Here is an 18,248-nt window from a genome sequence, read left to right as displayed (position 1 = left end):
TATTTTGTACTGACAGTTTCTAGGTGTTTTTTACAAAGAAGTCAACTCAACTTGTATATTGTGCATTATTTATAGTGGATTTACAAAATAAATTTCATACAAGTTCTTTCTCCACTGTCTTTGTAAACCTATAGTAACCGTAATGGATTGCATAGACATACAGACATGCATACAGACACAGAGCCACTCACACACACACACACACACACACACACACACACACACACACACACACACACACACATATGCATACAATTTTTATAAGCTATAATGCTTTGCAATATCAAGGACATAATTTGCTTTATTTACTTGTTTTCTTTTCATATTCAATGATACATTTGTGGTAGACACAATAGTCCTGCTACAGAATAAGCTTCATGTTGGTCAATAAAAGGCTGAAATATATTGAATGGCAGCAGCTACACCTTCTTAGCCAAAGGCTTTATCAGCTGCAGCTCAAGCTTTCGCAACTGGTCTGAATCTAAGCTGGAATGGGTGGGTATGTTTGTGGATAGAAAAGTAAACAAAAAATGTACTGAAATTGTACAGGGAGGGACTTGTATCAAATAGCAAGCTTACAGCATATTAAGATCACCTGAGAGGAGAACTTGTGGTGGATTACCTTGGTGGGAGGGGAGTACAGTGTTGGCTTTTTGGTGGGTGTGTTAAACAAAAAAGGAATAAAACACCGCAGCACAATCTGTTGTGCAGCTGTTATAACCTGATTTCTCAGTTTTCTACTCAGGTTATCCACACAGGTGAGTGTGATTTCTTATTTCCTTTATTGTTTTTCTTATCTGTATATCTGGTAATTCTGTAGGATTAGTTATTTTCCATGTTTGTGAATAACTGGATATTATTTCTAATGAATCATGACAATTGTACAAATGTTGCTTAAACATTAAGAAATATTTAAATGAGCATGTATACATTAGGATCACAAATCTCCTGTTGCTATTTAGGAAAGCAGAGCAGATGAAGAATAAGGACATGTTTAGTCAGGCAGCCCAGCCACAGGGTTATAGAAGAAGTGAGATGGTGCATCCCTTTAACATGTTTTCGTTCATATCTGAGAATTTATTTTTTCCCTTAGCAAACCGCTTCATACAAGCCATGCAAACATTGCTTTGTGATAGCAGAAGAGAGCAGTCTCAGCTGCCGCCCCTGCTATTTATCAGAAATGTCAAAGACTGCCTCTTAACCTCACACATGTAAAAGTAGATTTACTGTCTTAGGACCTCCACTAGCAAATACCAAAAGACGACTTAAAGATTTAATTATGTGCCTTTATTAAAAGTCTTAGTAATGATGGATGTAGAAAAACATACTGGTATTTATTTTCATGCTTGTGATATAAAGGACATGCAGTAGGACTTGATAAAAAACCTTAATTGTAGCTCCCTCTTTGTACCTCTCAAACAGCATCAATAACAAGGGCCGGATTCAGGTATGAAGCAAGTCATACCTTTAGTTCAAAACCGAGTCTAATGTGTCACTTAGATGCATAATACTTTCTTTTCATGCCAGAGAAAAAATGATTAGGAAACGGTTGGCAAAAACAGTTGTCCTACCCAGCTACAATGGGTAGCTCATTCCTTGTACCTGACCTGATTCACTGACTGACTGTATCAGCAACTTTCTTGCAGGAACATTGTAAGAAGATGGTAACCCTACAACCACCACAACTGTCAGTAAAGGATAGGATAAGATACAGGAAAGTATCAGCAACCAGTTGCATACATGAAGTATCAGTAACTTAGGGACATCAACAGGTAGGGAAAAGCAACATGTACTGGTAGATCAAGTCTGGTAAAAATTAGAAAAAGAAAAATGTTAAAAGTGCTAGAGATAGAGTCCTATAAACCTACAACAATTCTAAGGCTTGCTTCCAGTAGTTCAGTTAATGTTTAAACTGGACCTTTTCTAAATACAGCATATTATATGTTCTATATGCCAAAGTAAATGACAACTTAGCTGCAGTTAGGCAACATGTAACTCTGTCTGTAACTTTCTTATTATAAAAGCCTACATCAGAAATGTGATACATGTTTCCACAAGTAATCACTATCTTTGGAAATTGACATTCAAAATTAAAAATAGCTATTACAATGTATTAAGCTGTTAAATAAAAATTAAACATAAACTTGTATGATGCTAATATGCTGACACATTTATTTCCAGATGTGTATTCATAAGTAAGAAAAAGGTATTAGGTCAGGATGGAGCTGTAAAGTGATGCGTCATAAGAAATACAGTATGAACAGTGAAGTGGCGAATAGACAATCGGTTTATAACTGTCAACAGTATGCAGTAAAGGATAAAATATAGCAGGGAGTAAGTATGTTGCGGAAATGCTGGTAATCAAAGCAAAGCAGCAAGACAATTTACAAAATACAAACTTTGTTGAATTGTTTATTTACTGCTACTTGCAGTGAATGTATTTAATAACTAGCACTTGAAAAATTGAAAGCTACCACACGGTGAGACCATAACCAGCCTTTGTAAGTAGAAAAGCATTAGTTTTAAGGATAGTACAATACTATGTTTACTAAGAGAACAAAAAATATTATTTCTTGAGTTGAATTATAGAAACAGAATTTCACAGTCACAAATGTGTATTTATTTTACTGATTTTTGTAATGGGTGTTGCCCCTGAGATATTATGGCTCGCTGTGACTATAGCACTGCAGTCAGTCATCAACAGATCCTGCTAAGTTGTAGTGCATTTCTTTTCCTTCATTTTAATATGAATGCAAACAAAACAGTACAGGTATCAGTAGTACATAGCCACAGCCATACAGTGTAAAGTAAGCACTGTTGTCTTAAGTCTACTGAGACATTCTGGATACTTATACATTTTTTAAACCATTATATTTTATACCAGTGGTTTTGTTTCTAGTACCCATCCAAAAATAAATAAATAAAATTGAAAGTTTGGCATAATGGGTAAAGTCTTTACCTCATAGACACAAGGTACGGGGTTTGATTCTAACCCTGGGTTATTGTCTAGGCTTAAAATGTCCCTTCAGGGCATTAGCTTAGTATTCACACTTGAACCTATGAAAAAACACTTCATCTGAAAAAGCAAGTATTATTAGAAAGTAGACTGAAGAAAACCAAATACTGTACCTTGGATGCCTGAATTTAAAATAGCTGTTGTACCGTGCGCATCAGTAAAATAAGTTGCACTACTTCTTCTAAAGCCAGACCCTCAACCGATTCAGTTCATGGCACTGTTGGACTGGTGGGTTATGCGGCTGCTGGAGATGTGATACAATATCTGTTCTAATAGGCATTTCTTGATTAACATCACGTAATTGTTCTTGGTACCCGCTACAGGCAGAAGTTACTTCTGTTAAATGATGTAAACACACAAAATGGTATACACCTTACTACATCACCAGGCTTGAGTTCAGATAGAAGAAGAGAGATTATTAATTACTACATAAACCATGTTCACTCAGCTGCTCCATAATCATGATAATCTAGTCCTAACAAAATTATAGAAATAACATGATGCTGACCCAGTGCCATTGTGTAGAACAGCATATGTTTGAGAGACATGTCACCATGTAGGTGAGGTTATTTTCTTTGCAATATCATTGCACAACCCATCAAATGTCAAGAAGTAAGACCAGAAACAGAAAAGCTCACTACAAGCCTCTGTATGGCTGATCCTCTCTTGGTCCAATCCTATTCAATGGTATGTGGCAGCCCCCCCCCCCCCCCCCATGTAGTGGTCTCTTGCAGGAAGGCCCTCCTGGAGTGAGTCTCATTAGGATGCCATCACAGTGTGGGAAACTGCTGAGGACAAGGGTGTCAGTGAGTTTCAGTAGAGGCAGTTGGCTGTTGGTAATGATGCTTTAAAAACAAATTATATAAAACTGGATGGAAATGATACACAAAATACAATGTTTAGAGTTGCAGAAAGACAAAATATTTCTATTTCATCTGCCATCTTAAAAAATAGAGATATACCAGCATAAATTTTACATGTATTCTAGTATATAAAAATAAATGTTATATTCAAGCAATCAGTTAATCGATCATTATTTTATTTATATTTCTTTTGTTATTGGAGGCTGGGCTGGTCTACTTACCTTTTTAACTTACAATATAGGAACAAATAGAAATAATAAAAATGGTAAACACATCTGAGGGTGAAAATACGGATAATAATATACAAAGAGTAGATGTACAGTTGTATAATTAAATATTGGTCATTAACTAAATATTCTATAAAGTACTACATGGACATGAGACATTGTGATTATAATAGATAGCACTGGGATTAGAATAATTATACATGGGGAGTGAAACTGTTCAAGAATATTACATGTTTCCCTTTTGCCAGCTGAAACAACAGTAGATGCCAACCAGTCAGCCAGAGTTTCGAAAGCAATTATTCCTAGCCCTCTTTTCAGATGTGCCCTTAACACGTTTTTGAATTCTAAGAATGACCAAACCATCTTGATGGTCTCCTTATAATGATAGCATTCTGCTAGGTATGTCTAAGAGAGTAGTTTGGCTCTCGAATGGATAGTTTTACCTCAAAGGTGGGCAGTAACCTGATCTTTGGATTTTGAAAAGGAGAGAACCAGGAAGGAGAGAGGCCTGCCTGGGACTAGGCAGCTATTTAAATTTCTGCGGAACAAGGCAGTGTTGATTGATTTGGCCTGCTAGGAGTAAAAAACTGCCGATTTTATTTTCAGTTTGAAGTTTGTGAATATTATATGAGGAATGAAGATATATAATTGGAAGGCTGTATTCTATCTTGGTAATCTGTCCTGGCCCTGCAAGTAAGAAGGTGAGGAATCCTGTAGTATGCTTGAAGCTTGGATAGTGCTTTACTGGAGACTAAATCATTGTGAGTGTTCACGTTTAGGGATGGATTAAGGATTAGCCCTAGATACTTTTGTTTGATTACAATGGGGATGGAAGTGTTACTGTTATCTTTCAGAATAATTTGTTTTAGACAGGAAGTTTTACAAGGGTTATAGGACAGTATGACATTTGTTTTCTTGAGGTTAATCAAAGATTTGTTATTAGTGCCCCATGTACACAGGAGAGAGAGAATGTTTCTTGAAGATTTAATTACAGGTTGTCTGCTGTTTTACTTCTTTCTATAAGGAGAATGCTATCTGCATACCTGACTAATTTAATACTAGTTAAAGTTGTAAGGTGAGGTTGTTTATAAATATAGAAAAAAGCAGATGGCCGAGAACCAATCCTTGAGGAACTCCAGTACAGAATGTACTAGTGCTGGAGAAGGAGTGTTAGGAAGTGTTAGGGAGCATCTGAAAGATTCTATTAAGTAATTTGAGAATTAGGAAATAGTATTTTCTCCTAAGTTAAACCTTTTTAGTTTGCCACATAACAGATCACAATTAATTATTTAAAAGGCCTGAGCCGTATCATTGAAGACAGCAGTGGGTAAAAGGCCACCCCTGATGTTGTAAATGTTAAAAGTGGAAGTAAGAAGGGCTGTTGTAGTGCTGAAAGAATTATGGAAACCATCTTGCTGGTCACAGATCAAGCCATAGTTACTAATGTGTTTAACAAGTTGTTTGTGTAGTAGTTTCTCAAACATTTTTGTGATGGGGGATAAATATGAGATAGGTCTCTGGTTGTTCATTGGATTAAGGGATAAAGTTTTGGGAAGGGGAGTAAAGAATGAATGTTTAAATTGTTGAGAAACAGATCCATTTGTTAATGACATGTTAAAGATATGTGTTAAAGGCTTTGTGATTTTTTCCTGATGCAAGTTTAATTAAGATAGCATGGATTTTGATAAATTCTGCTCCAGCTTTAAGCACTGTGTGAATTTTGCATGTCTCCAACATATCTGCATGAGTAGTTGCCATAATTTCCAGTTTTCACCCAAATCCCAAATACATGTAGGTAGAAGAAATTAGTATAATCAATTTTTTCTTATCTGTGTGTATGTCTTACGGACTGGCATACTCTCCATAAATGGCCACTGGATTATGCTTATTGTGTGCCCACATGGGTGTCAAATCACATACAACCCTGAAAAGAATAGAATAGACTGTGGAAAAGAGCAAATTAATTGAAGTAAGTTCATTATTATAGTAAAATGTTAATCTTTTTGTTTTGTGTTATACCATAGTAGTAATAATATTTGCAGGCCATAGGTTCATAGGTTCATAGATGTGTACTAGGCTAACGACCAGAAGGGCCTTTTTTAAGCCCAGCTATGCATCCCAAATCTCTTCCAAGTTCTGGTACCCTTGATAAGTGCAGACAGGGGTTTGGGAGATGAAACATTTGCAAGCAGTGACCCCGGGAAATAAACCCTTTACAGGCTGTCTGTATCCATTAGAGACATATGTGCCAAACCAGGAATGAACTTCCTGTTTTCAATTCAATTGTCCAAGTTACACTTGAATTGGGTTAGGGAGGAACTCTGCTTCACATGGATGGTGAGCTTGTTCCAGAGAAGGGGTAGTCTGTGAGATATATGCCTGCCTCTCCAGCAAGTCCTATTTGGATCACAGGCAAGGTTTAAGTCTTAGAATTAGTAATTCTTGTGCTGTTCATTTTGTGGATGTGAAGGAGGTCCTTGAGGGTGGGGTCTGACAATGCTTTGTGTGCCAGGAATAGATATACCCTCAACAGCCTGTAGGAGACAAAACAGAGGGATAGGGCCACGAGGCAATCTGCAGAGGACATGTTACTTACACCCTGCATTCTTTTACTGAGGAACCTTTGTAGATGTTCTAATTCTTGGATGTGCCTTGTTAGGTACATACCAAAAGGGGCATTGTACTCAGTGATAGGTCTGATGAATGTCGAATACAGTGGAACAATGACCTCCTTGACTTAGATGCCATACATTCGCTTATATGTTGCACAACATAGAAGTATTTCCTCACTACTGTAGACACATGATGGTCAAAGGATAGATTACTGTCTATGTGTGTCCCCAAATCCCTGACTACTGGGTCAACTCTTAGGGGTGTGTTATTAATATATTAGTTACCAGGGCTGGTTGACTTCCTGATGGATACTATTATGCATTTATTGGCATTTAGTTTTAATCCATGGCTCTGACACCAGTTATTTGTTTGTGTCAACCCTTAATGGAGAGTCTTTGTATTGGAGAGGAATTCTATGACTGCTCCTACTTTGCAATCATCTGCATATTTAGTCAGCCAGAGTCATTTGAAATTGGCCTTGACTTCAGAGAAGTAAATGACAAAAAGTAGCAGTCCCAGGACTGATCCCTGAGGGACTCCACTTGTGACTAGCCTGTTTGCAGAGGCGGCCTCCCTAATTGTCTCTGAGCCAGTTTGTTATCCACAGCGTGACATAATAGTTTATACTTAACCTCTTGAGTTTATCAACAATGCCTGATTAGGGTATAGTGTCAAATATCTTGGCCAGGCCAAGGTCGTTTTTTGAAAGGAAATCACTGACAGTGCAATTTCTAACTGTTTGCTGACAATGATTCCTTTGTTTTAGGAAAATTCTCCCTTCAATATGGTATATAGAAGTTCAGAAGGTGTGCCAAAATGTTAAAGTTAATTTTTTTGTCCTTCTCTGTTTCTTGTATTATTTTTCAGCATTTGTAATGTTCAGGATTAAGCATATTGGTGAGTCATAGTAGAAACCTTAAAAGCACACTGCCCATTTTCTGTATTCAGCATGTTGTACTATATGCAGTAAGAATTTGAAGCAGAAGAGTTGTTACATCTAGTAGCATAGCTAGGGTGCAAAGAAGATGGTGGCCATCTTGGGTACAAAGTATTAGGTGGTGCGACTGTCTTAACCAATCACTGTTCTGGGCATGCCAGCATTAGAATGCTGGTATTGCATATGTGATGAAAACACACCTCTCAACTGTCCAGATTTTTGCAGAATGTCCAGATTTTTGGCTCGTATTTTTGGTCTGTTACTCATAATATTTGTGGTTTTCTGCCAAATCACTGTGATGATCCGAGGACTGAAGTCACTAAATGACAGCATATATTTGAGTTTCAGACTTCAAATCTTTCAGAAAATGCATGTTAAAACAAACCTTGTTACTCTAGCAACTTTCTAATTTTATAAGAGCAATATTTAAAATATGTCCCTATTTTTGGGCCTTTGGCCACCATTTTGTTAGGCTTTGTCCAGATTTCTTGTACTGCTATTACTTTAACAACTATTACTTTTTCTATGCATAATTTGTATCCTCGGTTGTCTTAATTAAGTATATAAACCTCCATTGCTTGCATTGTACTATTGCTTGTATTATATTTTTGCTTGTATTGTTGTATTGTTCTATTGTGGAGCTTTTCTCCCCTGGCCTCCACTAAAACAGGCCCCTGGCCCAGACGGACACTACCAGGTTAACAAATGTAATAAATAAATAAATTATTCAGTCAGGAATACAAGTTTTTTGCTCTCCTAATTTATACAGCAGTCATATCCATGTTGACTCCCTTACATACTTTTTTTTCTTTTTTAGGTTTGATTTGAGTTGAAGACTATGGCAACCTTTAGCCATCCTTCAGCCATTTATTTCAAGAAGCTAAAGTTCTTATCTGACCAATGAGAAAAGGTTTTATAAAGCTTCAATATGTCTACTGTTAGGGTGCTAGGTAGGAAATGGAACTTTGCCCACCTCTTGTTCTTGCGGTAACAAATTTCTCTGAAAATTGATGGCCTCCTCTTCTGTAAATGTGTCTGCCTTTACTATTTTCTGTTATACATAACAGTATACTTCCCTGTTACAAGCAGTAAGTCAGGAATACTAGCATTTTCAGGTTTCCAGCTGTTGCTTGAATCCCTACATGATTTAGCTTACATGATGAAACACATATTGATGTTTTTGTCTTGGATCTGTAAGTCACATTGTACAGCTTTCTACAGCTTGCCACACCTAAATGCTCTCTTGGAAAGGTATCTAAGTTTTCTATATGAATAAACTTTTTTTTTTCTCATTGCTCATTCATGAACTGATGCAGCTAATTACACAATTGTTTATAATCCAAGCAGCATCTGACTGATGGCTTGAGTTATGCCCCAGGTTCTAGGTCCTAGTACTGATAATACAGGATCACTACAATGACGTGTTGTGTGAAGGTCTTACTGCAGTAGCTTCATTTTCATGTAATTGGAAGGGCCATTAGGATGATGACGTCTAGCTCCCTGGGGGTAGTAGTCAAGTTTTAATAATATAGATATGAAGGAAAGAGTCAAAGAGCAGATATTACTTTAACAGGTGCATTTTTGGACAATGGGACAGAACTCTTCACTAACAGGATAATAACCCAACAGATCCTATGCATGGTGGTTTTGGTCTTTGTTAGATTATTATGTGAGGCATAGACACTTGCATAGGACATCTCTTGACTGAAGCAGGTAATCAAAATATTGACTGGGTAGCCACAATGTATATCTGAAATCAGCTTTATGGAAAGTAGCAGAAAAGATAAGTTAAAACAGCTGAGAAAGGGAGTAATGGCAGCATTACCAAATCACTGGGAATATGCATATGAAATGCAAACACATACATAAAATTGTTTTCTTTAATAGTATAAGGAAGTTAACTATTTTCCGTGTGTTGTGCAAGCAGAGTATTTTTGTTTAGGTTAGTGGTGATGTACATGTGTTCATTGGATAGAGACTGTTGAATGTATATGTACCAATATTTTTGTGTACTGGTCAAGATGGGTGTATTTATTTTTCTTTTTCTTAAAGAAAAACATTGGTGTTATTCTGTTTGTAAAAATTACAACAGTGTGTGTGTGTGTGTGTGTGTGTGTGTGTGTGTGTGTGTGTGTGTGTGTGTGTGTGTGTGTGTGTGTGTGTGTGTGTGTGTGTGTGTGTGTGTGTGCGTGTGTATACAATAAAAAGATGTTCATTTTTTTAATTTTTTGACCCTATGGACCAGCCCATTGGCTGTCTCTGGTGCTTCCCCTCAATTTTGGATACTGGGAGTCAGTCCTGACCATCTAGATCTAACCCAAAACCATAGCTTTGCTTGGTAGGAGTTTGCATCATCCCAATGCAGAGTCATTATCATGGCCATAGGGATTTGTTTTCAATGTTTTTTTTTTTTTTACTTTCTCCACTTAACAGTGTAGAGAAAATAGTGGTCATAATTATTCTTGCTTTAGTTGGTACATTGATCTGTATTCCATCATGTTTAGAATGACCATCCCTGGGATTCAATAAAGTGAAATCTCCATGCAGGAACAGTGCAGCCGTTCTTGCACGGAGTATGGCCGCTGAGCGATCCAGTAAGCTACTGTTCTGACGTGCACAAGCCTGCCTACACTATTCCTGCACGGACACTACTGCATAATGCTAATTACCTCAATGCTGGTGAAAGCCATGCAAATGTGGTGAATTAGCAATTCAGCAAGCAGGCAGGCATCTGTGCAAGAATAGTGTTAGCTGCAGAAATGTATAAGGCTACTAGCCGAATACACTTCTGCAAAAATTAAAACGGAGGCATGACAGCTCAAATAAAAGCATGTATTATAATCCTTAGGCATGCCAATGGACAAATATATAGCCATTGGCATGGAAAAGTGTTTCATTTTTCTAAAAATAAAAGTTTTTTTTTTGACCGATCTCGGCCATTTAAGCATAGGGCTACAGCGTGCAAACATGATTGTGCCAAAAAAAATGTGAAAACATAATTTTAAGGGAAATCTGCATTTTGCCATTATAGTCTATGGCATGCAGAATCAAAACACTATCAGGGAACAGGGGTTGCTAAGGGGAAAGGCTCTGGGGTAGTGCAGTAACTAGGGACTAAGGCAGTGGGGTATTCGAATGAGGGGGAAATTTACTGAATCACAAAAATATTCTAAGTGTGAAACTGCACCTAACCATGTAGGTGCTATAACATGATTGTGTAAGCAGGAGTACCAGCAGACATGAAAAGGGTGTGGTGTCATGTATGGTGTAAGAACATTGGAGCTCCATGGCTCCCAGATAAACTTAGCTAAGCACAGCTAAGCAAGGGGGTGTGTCTGAGGCTGTATTGACTTATTCAATGAAATGAAGAGCGTGTTTGTGCCCAGGGAGGGCCATTTCTCAGTGTTTACATTAGCTAAATGGGTTTGTGTGGTGCGCACCAGGTCTAAAAAAAAAATGGAAATTGCAGGACTGTTTACATTTGGGCACCAGGTTTGCTCGGTGTGCCTCAGGGCTTAAAAGGGGCAGAAATTGGAAGTGGAAAAAAAGGAAAATAGCAGAATAAAAGCAATCAAGTACAATTTACATAGCTAGCAGGTGGAATGCATTATAGTCAGCCAATCATACAGGCAGCACAACAGTATAAACTATGGAAACACGTCACAGTCTGCTTTTTCCCACAAACTCTGCACCATTGGTGTACACATGCAGGGGAATTTTATCTGGAAAAATATTAGAGACTGCCATTGCTTTGATCCATCAGTGTGTTCTAGAGGCTGAGAGCTGTGAGGAGGATAATGGTGACAACCGCCACAGACCAAGGAGGAAGAGAAGAGTGTTCATACCCAGGGTAACTTACCAGGGGCTACATGATCTAGAAACAGTAGACTGCTACAGGGTAGACAGAGACATACTGCAGCCAATAATTGAGCTGGGCCAGCCTCAACTCAGACCCAGAGCCAACACAGGGGAACCCATCCCAGTGGATAACAAGGTATGTGTAGCCTTAAGAATACTAGCTACAGGTACTTTCCAAAGACCTACTGGGGACATCATAGGTTGTCTCACAGGCATCTGCATTGAGGGTACTCCACCAGTTTCTGGATGCCATGCTACCACATGCTGGTGAGCACATTTACTTCCCCAACACCCATGAGGAGAGGACTAGTAATATGCATCTCTTGCACCATGTAGCAGAATACCCGGAGGTTCTGAGTGCAATAGACTGCATGCACATCCACATCAAAGCACCACCCTGTGAATAGAGTAGCAGCTACATAAACTGCAAGGGCTTCCGCTCCATCAACTGCCAGGTTGTGTGCAATGCCTAGGGCACTATCATGAGTGTGTGTACTGGCAGCCCTAGAAGCTATCACGACTCCCACATCTGGCATTCGTCACAGCTGTACCAGACATTTGCCAGTAGGGTCATCCTGTATGGCCATCTGGTGGTGGATGCTGGCTATGCACTGGAGCCGTGGATGATGACACCCATCAGAAATGCCCACACACATACCCACACAAGAACACCATAATGAGGTACACACACAAACAAGGATCATTATAGAGCGTGTGTTTGGGATGCTCAAGTCATGGTTCCACTGCTTTGACATATCTGGTGGAGCCTTGCAGTACTCTCCAGCCACATGTGCACTCATGCTCATAGTATGTGCCAAGCTACACAATATGATCCTGTGGAAACAGCTGCAGCAGGAACAGCACAGGCAAGGGCCACACAACCCACCACTATTGCCCAAGGTCCCCACAGACACAGAGGAAATCACAGGAGGAGGCCCCTGAGCCTGCTCCTGTAGGCAGACAGAGGTGTGCCCAGTATGCTCAGGCCTTGGCAAAGATGCAACGCATAGCACACATACTGACACTGTAGGGACCACAGGGACTGACACCTCTCTCTGACTCGCACACACAGTAAAATGGATGACACACACATCACATTACCTGCAACTTACCATGTATAGGCAGTGTACTGTGTGCATCCAACATAGGCGGCCCTCAAGCATAGTCCTCACAACTGCTGCAGGCACAAGGTAAGTCAGTTTTCTTAACAATAAATTAATGGATTGGTATGTTTTGGTAGCATATCTATGGTAATGCTGCATGCATGCAGGCACAACGTATCAGGTCAGTTGCCCGATGCACCTATTGAATTCATAACAACAGTCAGTCCTCTTGCGAAGGTGTGTATCAGCATGGCACATCTCGACTTAGCAATATTTGTACACTCTCCCTTGCAGAAGCCCTCCAACTCTGTCACATTGCAAGGGCATCTCTTCTGCACAGGCCTCTTCAGGGCACCCCACAGATTTTCTATTGGATGTAGGTGTGGACTGTGGCTGGGCCATTTCAAAACATTGATTGTCTTCTGGTGAAGATATTCTTTTTTGGATTTTGATGTATTGTTTGGGTCATTGTCATGTGGAAAGGTGTAATTCCTCTCCATCCACAGCTTTCTAGTAGACACATGAAGATTTTGGAACAAAAGGGACTGGTATTTGGAACTGTTCCTAATCCCCTCTACCTTGGCTAAAGGCCCATTTCTAGCTTATGAACAGCAACCTCAAAGCAGGACACTGCCGTCACCATGCTTTTCCATGGGGATGGTGTTCTTTTGGTGAAGCGCAGTGTTGATATTGCGCCAAACAAACCTTTTGGTATTGTGGCCAAAAAGTGCAACCTTGGTTTCATTAAACCATAACACATTTCCCCACATGCTTTTGGGAGACCTGATGCATTTTTTTGAGATATTCACCAGACCTGGATGTTGGTCTGTGTGAGAAAAGGCTTCCATCTTCCAAACCTACCCCATAGGCCAGACATGTGGAGAACATGGGAGATTGTTGTCACATGTAGTACACAACCATTACTTGCCAGATATTCCTGCAACTCCTCTGGTGTTTGCTGTATGTCTCCTGGCAGCCTCCATGATCAGTTCGGGTCTTGTCTTTTCCACACATTTGGAGGGATGTCCAGTGCTTTGCAATGTCACTGTCGCCCCATATTTTCACCAACATTTGATGACTGTCTTCACTGTGTTCCATGGTATATGCAATGCTGTGGAAATGTGTGTGTACCCTTCTCTGGGCTGATACCTTTCACAAATGAGATCCCTTTGCTGCTTGGTAAGCTGTATGTGAACTATGGCTGTTGCTGTAGCAGGCAACTGAGTAAATGTTAGGATAATCCTGGTAGGACAGCTGACCGTTATTTGCTGTTAATCAAAGTCTCTGTAATTGATGGCAGGTTTGTATCCAAGAAGACGTAATGCTATAATTATATCGAAAGCTGCTTCAACACAGTATTAGCTTCAGCCTGTGCACATGTATGCATCTATCTTCTTGTACATTTTTAATGTGTCATAATTGTTCCCCTATCAGATTTGTTTGTTTTACAACTGAATTGTACAGTTTATAGGTCATGTGAAAGGTTGGAAGGGTTCAGAAATGTTTTATTGTGTTCTCATTTGTGTATATCACAAATACCTGGCATTCTAACAGGTGTTTGCACACCATTTATATGCACTGTATAACACTAATTTATAACATATGTCCCTAGTTTTGGGCCTTTGTCCCCCCATTTTGTCAGTCTTTGTCCAGATTTCTTGCAATGACAGGTTGTGAGGTATGCTACAGATATGTGCCATCTCCTGCAAATAGACCCCTGTAATCACCACTGTGATGCAATGCAGTTAACCCCACCACAAGTGAACATGCAGATATTGCAAAATGGCTGAGAGTAACAGTTGTGTGCATGGTCACATGCATGACCTTACCATCCCTGGGGTACTAGTGAGCCACAACAGGAAAATCCCATACTCACTGGCTTCATGCTGCTGTCCTAAATCCAGACCAGAGGTACCTATGTACTTGTGGGGGAGAGGTATTGTCAGCAGACTCACATTTGGCATTGGTACAAGATGAATGCTACTTTTCTGCACAGATACAGTACAAGCTCTGAGAGTACATAATTTGCTGTTCTTCACCTTAGATGTGCACTTGTGTGCATTACTAAACCCCACCCACAAATGCAGTTTGAACTAACATATGCATCTAGATACTCTATAGAAGACAGTATGACTGCTACATGATTAAATTGATGTGCACTGTGGCCTTACCTGGACACTCCTCACCTGTTGCCTGGGTGCCACCCACCTCCACGACTTGTGTTTCTTGTGTTGGCTGTTGTGTGGAGGCTGCCCAAAGGTTGGCAAGGAGCTCCTCTGTTGCCGTAAGTGGGACCTGTGTGGCTGGAACTCCACCTGTAGTAGTACAGTCCCTGGCCATGGCAGCAGCCCTTTTCCAGGCACAACGTATCAGGTCAGTTGCCCGATGCCTGACCTGATCATATGTGTGGCCATGGTGGTCCAAGGTGTTAACTCTTTGGGCAAGGTTGCCTCACAGGGCAGTCCGCTCCCACAGATTTTTATCAGCTACAGCTGAACAGCACCGCATGGTGCTGGATTATGGCATCGGTGATGGCTGCATTCTCATCTGCAGTATATACTGGCTGATGCTGCATGCCACCTGGAAAACATAAACAGGGAAATACATCACAGGACCTCAGATGTTTCCCAGAGTTATTTACAGAGCCATCACATCAGTATTGACTATCATTAACCAGCACTTACAACCACATCATACCCCTGTCATCTATCAGCACACTATGAACCTGCATTGCACTCCTGGACCTGATGTGTCATGTTCCCCATGATGAGGGCCAGTACATTGCATAAACCACCATTCATCATTGACATTTGTGGAGAGGGATGACAGTGGCCTTTATCCTTGCAGATGGGATGTCAGTGATGCTCAGGCTTTGCTTGCCTACAGGGTTTAATGGGACTGGAAACATACACTTTAGTTCATGTAGGATGCAGACAGGAATGTTCTTATGTCCCATGGAGACTTGCTTTTGTTGACTTTGATTAAGCAATATGCACCTGCTCCCTTATGATGAGGGGACAGGTCTGGGTGCTGTGCATATCCACCTATACTGATGGTGAGCCAGGGGTGGTGATGTTTTCCCTAAACCTGTCTGCAGCAGGTTGGCTATAGCTATGGTGTGTGTGTATGTGGTGTGATTAACAACCATTACAGGGTGGGTTGGGTTGTTGCCTCTGAGATTGCAGACATATGTGAAGATGGCCTTGTGATTGCCCTTGGTGGATGTGTCCAATTTGTACTCATAGTTAGCATTACAGAAATCCACCTGTGACCTTATATGCTCACTCAGACAATGGTTGGCTTGCTGCCAAGTTGATGCCTGCTCCTACTTTGCCCTGTACAGCCAATACAGCGAGCAATTATGTGTTTTTTGTATTGCTGCAGTCCAACAAAGGGGGTTACTCTACCTTGGTGGAGGCAGGTTTTACAAGTAAGGTATTGCCAAGTCCATACAGCTATGTAGGTGGTCATATAGCTGTTTGTAGTAGGCATGGACACAAGGTCATAACACAGTTGGACACCTCTCCAATTTCAACCTGATAATCATGCTTATTCTAGTACCCATGTCTGTGTCAGGGTAATGCAACAACCAGTAGCTATACAAATCTAACTCTGTTGGATGCACAGAAACTAAGATTACACATGTGTACAACATGTACAGCTTGTTTACCTGACATTTTGCATCCCATGTCTGTTGTTATGAGGCAGCCAGATACATCTTCTCATACATACATGTGCATAGGTAATACCTGATATACATTTCTGTTCTATGTCAGTATGGCACACTGTATTTACATACTTGCTCCTCAGTCATTCCTCTCAACCAGTTAGAGCAGGACATCTGGAGGATGCCACATATACATGGGGGGGGGGGGTGATGGCCCAAAATTAGGCACACTTTCTTAATATTGCTGTGACACACTTAAGTCATTTGATAGCACAGTAGCCTTTGCATTCACAGACATACCCTGGAGGATGTCTGACACTCTTATGGCAGGAAGAGAGGAGAAAGGCTAGGAGAGTGGTAGTGAGGGTAGGAACTTTTAATGTTGGCAGTATAACTGGTATGGGGACAGAGCTAGCTGATATGATGGACAGACGGAAGGTTGCTATATTGTGTGTGCAAGAGACCAGAAGGAAGGGTGTAAGGCTAGGTGTATCAGAGGTTGTCCCAAATTGTTCTATCATGGTGTAGATGGGAGGAGAAATTGTGTAGGGGTTATCCTGTAGGAACAGTGTTTTTGGAGGTGAAAATAGTGTCAGTTAGAGTGATGTTTATGAATATATAAATTGATGGTGTAATGATGAATGTTGTTAGTGCATAAGCTCTGCAAGTTGGGTGTGCGATGAATGAGACAGAAAAAGTTTAGAGTGAGTTGGATGAAGTGGTAATGACTGTCCCCAAGGGTGAGAGAGTGGTGATTGGAGCAGATTTCAATGGGCATGTTGGTGAAGGGAACAGATGGGATGCGGAAGTGATGGCTAGGTATGGCGTTAAACAAAGGAATGCAGAAGGTGAGATGGTAGTTCATTTTGCAAAAAGGATGGACATGGCTGTGGTGAATACGTATTTTAACAAGACAAAGGAGCATACAAGAATGGAGGAAGATGCAAACAGGTGGATTATATCCTATGCAGAAGGGCCAGTTTGAAGGAGATTGGAGACTGTAAGGTGGTGACAGGGGAAAGTGTAATTAGTTGTCATAGAATGTTGGTCTGTGAGATGATGTTGGTGATCAAGAAGAGGAAGAGGAGTATGAGAGCAGCACCAAGGATCAAATGGTGAAAACTGAAAAGGAGTGATTGTGAGGTTGAGTTCAGGGAAGGGTTCAGACAGACACTGGGTGGCAGTGAAGACTTACAGAATATCTGGGTAACTACAGCACATAGTCTTTCTAGTCATAAGAGAGATGACTAGAAAGGTGCTTGCTGTGACATCTGGACAGAGGAAGGAGGACAAGGAGACCTGGTGGTGGAATGAGGAAGTACAGGAGAGTATACAGAGAAAGAGTTTAGCGAAGAAGAAGTGGGATTGTCAGAGATATGATGAAAGTTGAAAGGAGTATAAGGAGATGAGGTGCATGGCAAAGAGAGAGGTGGTGAAGACTTAAGGATGAGGTGTATGAAGAGTTGTATGAAAGGTTGGATACTAAGGATGGAGAAAAGGACCTGTACTGATTGGCTAAATAGAGGGACTGACCTAGGAAAGATGTGCAGCAGGTAAGAGTGATAAAGAATAATGAGGGAAACATACTCACAAGTGAGGAGAGTGTGTTCAGCAGATGGAAAGAGTACTTTGAGGGGCTGATGAATGAAGAGAATGAGAAATAGAGAAGGTTGGATGATGTGGGTATGGTGAATCAGGACGTGCAATGGACTAGCAAGGAGGAAGTAAGGATAACTATGAAGAGGATAAAGAATGGAAAGGCTGTTGGTCCAGATGACATACCTGTGGAAGCATGGAGGTGTTTAGGAGAAATGTCAGTGGAGTTTTTACCCAGATTGCTTAATGAAATCTTGGAAAGTAAGAGGATGAGTGAGGAGTTTGGGCACCAGTTATAAGAATAAGGGTGATATGCAGAGCTGTAGTAACTACAGATGGATAGCATTGATCAGTCATAGCATGAAGTT

General features: G+C 40.4%; 1 protein-coding gene across 1 annotated transcript in view; it reads left to right on the top strand.

Moving 5' to 3' along the window:
- The first annotated feature begins 612 nt into the window (after positions 1 to 612).
- LOC122808857 (protein S100-A4-like) overlaps positions 613 to 18,248 on the top strand; it is a 51,288-nt gene continuing 33,652 nt past the window's right edge. The window contains exon 1 of the mRNA XM_044079955.1: positions 613 to 758. The gene's annotated coding sequence lies outside the window, so the exon portion shown is untranslated. The remainder of the gene's footprint in view (positions 759 to 18,248) is intronic.

This window comes from Protopterus annectens, chromosome 8.part0 (genome assembly GCF_019279795.1).
Source record: "Protopterus annectens isolate FY-2018-M chromosome 8.part0, PAN1.0, whole genome shotgun sequence".
Classification (NCBI taxonomy): domain Eukaryota; kingdom Metazoa; phylum Chordata; order Ceratodontiformes; family Protopteridae; genus Protopterus; species Protopterus annectens.
The sequence above is the reverse complement of the archived record's forward strand: the minus strand, read 5'-3'. Positions and strand labels throughout refer to the sequence as shown.